The 4,251-nt window shown below is 41.2% G+C and overlaps 1 pseudogene; it reads right to left on the bottom strand.

Annotated features, from left to right (window-relative positions):
* Positions 1-2,885: 2,885 nt before the first annotated feature.
* On the bottom strand, positions 2,886-3,403 carry LOC102250089 (annotated as a pseudogene).
* Between the last annotated feature and the right edge of the window lie 848 nt (positions 3,404-4,251).

Below are 4,251 nucleotides of genomic sequence, written 5' to 3'. Positions count from 1 at the left end.
ATACCCATACGACTGTCAGCTGATTTCTCAACAGAAACTTTGCAGGCCAGAAGGGAGTGGCAAGAAATATTCAAAGTGATGAATAGCAAGAACCTACAACCAAGATTACTTTATCCAGCAAAGCTATCATTCAGAATTGAAGGTCAGATAAAGAGCTTCACAGATAAGGAAAAGCTAAAGGAGTTCATCACCACTAAACCAGTATTATATGAAATGCTGAAAGGTATCCTTTAAGAGGAGGAAGAAGAAAAAGGTAAAGATACAAATTGTGAACAACAAACATGCATCTATCAACAAGTGAATCTAAGAATCAAGTGAATAAATAATCTGATGTACAGAATGAACTGGTGATTATAATGAATCAGGGACATAGAAAGGGAATGGACTGACTATTCTTGGGGGGGAAAGGGGAATGAGAGATGCGGGAAGAGACTGGACAAAAATCGTGCACCTATGGATGAGGACAGTGGGTGGGGAGTGAGGGCGGAGGGTGGGGCGGGAACTGGGAGAAGGGGAGTTATGGGGGGAAAAAAAAGAGGAACAAATGTAATCTGAACAATAAAGATTTAATTAAAAAAAAAAGAAATGAAAGATACACTAACTGAAATAAAGAATAATCGATAAGGAATCAACAGTAGAGTAGAGGATGCTGAGAATCAAATCAAGAATTTGGAATATAAGGAAGCAAAAACCACCCAATCAGAATAGCAAAAAGAAAAAAGAATAAAAATATATGATGATAGTGTAAGAAGCCTCTGGGACAACTTCAAGTGTACCGACACTCATATCATGGAGGTGCCAGAAGGAGAAGAGAGGGAGCAAGAAATTGAAAACCTAATTGAAAAAATAAAGACAGAAAATTTCCCTTACCCAGTGAAAGAAATAGACATTCAAGTCCAGGAAGCACAGAGAGTCCCAAATAAAATGAACTCAAAGAGGCCCACACCAAGACACATCATAATTAAAACCCCAAAGGTTAACAGAGAATCAAATATTTTTATTGATTTTTTACAGAGAGTAAGGGAGAGGGATAGAGAGTCAGAAACATCGATGAGAGAGAAACATCGATCAGCTGCCTCCTGCACACCCCCCACTGGGGATGTGCCCACAACCAAGGCACATGCCCTTGACCGGAATCGAAGCCGGGACCCTTGAGTCCGCAGGCTGAAGCTCTATCCACTGAGCCAAACCAGCTAGGGCAAAGACAGAGAATCTTTTTAAAAAAATGTTTTTGTTGATTTTAGAGAGGGAGGGAGAGGGAGAGAGAGAGATAGAAACATCAATAATGACAGAGAATCATCGATTGGCTGCCTCCTGCACTCCCCACACTGGGGACAGAGCCCACAACCGGGGCATGTGCCCTTGACTGCAATAAAACCTGGGACTCTCCAGTCAGCAGGCCAGTGCTCTATTCACTAAGCCAAACTGGCTAGGGCCAAAGAGAGAATCTTAAAAGCAGCAAGAGAAAAGCAGTTAGTTACCTAACAAGTAGTGCCCATACAACTGTCAGTAGATTTCTCAACAGAAACTTTGTAGGCTAGAAGGGAGTGACAAGAAATATTCAAAGTGAAATTTGAAATATGAAAAGCATGAACCCACAACCAAGATTATTCTATCCAGCGAAACTATCATTTAGAATTGAAGGTCAGATAAAGAACTTCCCAGACAAAGAAAACTAAAGGAGTTCATCACCACCAAACCAGTATTACATGAAATGTTTAAGGACCTTCGAGAAGGAGAAGGAGAAGGAGAAGGAGAAGGAGAAGGAGAAGGAGAAGGAGAAGAAGAAGAAGAAGAAGAAGGAGGAGAGGGAGAGGGAGAGGGAGAGGGAGAGGGAGAAGGAGAAGGAGAAGAAGAAGAAGAAGAAGAAGAAGAAGAAGAAGAAGAAGAAGAAAAAGAAGAAGAAAACAATTATGAACAGTAAAATGACAATAAATACATATCTATCAACAATTGAATCTAAAAATCAAAATAAATGAACAAGCAGAACAAGAGAATACTCATAGATACAAAGAACATGTTTACTGTTGCCAGATGGAAGGAAGTTAGAGGCTAGGTGGAAAAGATGAAGGGATTTAGAAGTACAAATTAGTAATTATAGTGTAGTCATGGGGGTGTAAAGTACAGCATAGGGAATACAGTCAATAATATTCTAATAACTATGCATGGTGTTAGGTGGGTATGATATTTTTTTGGATGATCACTTAATAAGTTTTATATCTAATCACTGGGGTGTACACCTGAAATTAATGTAATATTGTATGTCTATGGTAATTGAAAAAAATGATTAAAAAAAACAGATTTACTGAGGCAGAGTTGACCTGTGCTGAACTGAACATATTTAGAGTATGCAATTTAATGTTTTAACATAGGTATTCAACTATAAAACCACCAATATCAGGATCATGAAAATACCTATTATTCCAGAAGTTTCCTCATACACCTTTATCATCCTCTCCTCTCTCCCACCCCACCCCTCACAGGCAAAAATTGATCTCTTTCTTCTTAGTCTGCATTTTCCAGAATTTTATTTTATATATGAAATCATACAGTACATAACTCTTTTTGTCTAACTTTTTTTTTTTTTACCCGTCACAGCTGTTTTGGGATTCATTCACATTGTTTTGTGTATCAATAGTTTGTTCTTTCTTACTGCTGAGTAGTATTTCATTATATAGGTATACCACAATTTGCTTATCAGTTTACTTTTTTTTTAGTTTTTATTTCATAATCATAAACTTAACTCTGCAATCCAGCTAGACTGGGAAGGGGTAGGGAAATTATGGAACCCAATAAACTGGCAAGCACAAAGATTTTATAGAACATTCCAAGCAAATCAGGGTGAAGGGGTGCTCTCCTAAGCTACAGAAGGAATGGTCTGGTGGTTAAGATAAAACACAAGTCAAATTTATTAGAGTTGTCCACAGTCAGCAATGGTGATCTTCTTGCTGGTCTTGCCATTCCTGGACCCAAACGCTCCATGGCTGTCACAATATCCATGCCTTCTTTCACCTGGCTGAAGACCACATGCTTGCCATCTAACCACTCAGTCTTGGCAGCGCGGATGAAAAACTGGGAGCTGTTTGTGTTCGGTTCAGCATTTGCCATGGATGCCAGGACCTGTATGTTTCAGGACGAAGTTCTCATCCTCAATTTTATCCCCATGGACTTGCCGCCTGTGCCATTATGGCGTGTGAAGTCACCACTCTGGCACATAAATCCCGGAATAATTCTGTGAAAGCAGGAAACTTTATAACCAAATCCTTTCTCCCCAGTGCTCAGAGCATGGAAGTTTTCTGCTGTCTTTGGAACTTTGTCTGCAAACAGCTCGAAGGAGACGCCACCCAAGGGCTCGCTGTCGACGCGATGTTGAAGAACACGGTGGGATTCACCATGGTTGGTCACGGGCAGCTTCGGGGCAGTGGCGTCTGCCTATCAGTTTACTCTTTGATAGGTATTTGGGTTGTTTCCACTTTTTGGCTATTGCAAATTAAGATGTGAACACACACACACACACACACACACACACGAATAAAATTTAAATTTAAACTTAGCCCATCCACTTAGTATGATACTCATGCATGAGCTTCAGTTTTAATCATTTGAGTAACTGTGGATATAAGTGTTTGTGCAGAGACTTTTTTATCCTTTCCTTATTTTCCTGCAGTCACATGGTTGAAGTGGTTCAAAGTTTGTAAACTGGATTCAAGTAAGAGTAAACTTCTCTGGGACTTATCCTCTTAAGAATACAGTATTCAAGGACCAAGATGGCGGCATAGGTAAACACTGGAAATTGCTGCCTCCCACAACAAATTCAAAAATACAACTAAAAGACAAAACGGACATCATCCAGAACCACAGGAAGGCTGGCTGAGTGGAAATTCTACAACTAGAAGGAAAGAGAAAAGCACACTGAGACTCAGAGGGGGTGCGAAAGTGCAGAGGTATGGAGGCGCATGTGGCAAGAACTAGCAACTGAGGACACAGCTGTCTTTTTGAATCGGGCGGGAGTCACAAGCCCCCGACTGCTCTGAACTCCAGCTCTGGGTGAGTCTCTGGGGAACCTAGACTCATATGGGGAAACTGGACTGTCTGGCAGTGGGCAGAACTTGGAACTTGAGGGCGGCTTTCTCTCAAAGGTGCTTGCAGCGATTACCGGGACACTGAGACGCGGGGCCCCTTAGGGCAGGGCTGAGGATCAGCCATAGCTGCTTGCTCCACCCTGTTGATTCCCTGAGACCCCACCCCACC

The sequence above is a fragment of the Myotis brandtii genome, unplaced genomic scaffold, assembly GCF_000412655.1.
Source record: "Myotis brandtii unplaced genomic scaffold, ASM41265v1 scaffold703, whole genome shotgun sequence".
Lineage (NCBI taxonomy): Eukaryota > Metazoa > Chordata > Mammalia > Chiroptera > Vespertilionidae > Myotis > Myotis brandtii.
This window is presented reverse-complemented; position numbering and strand designations above follow the sequence as displayed.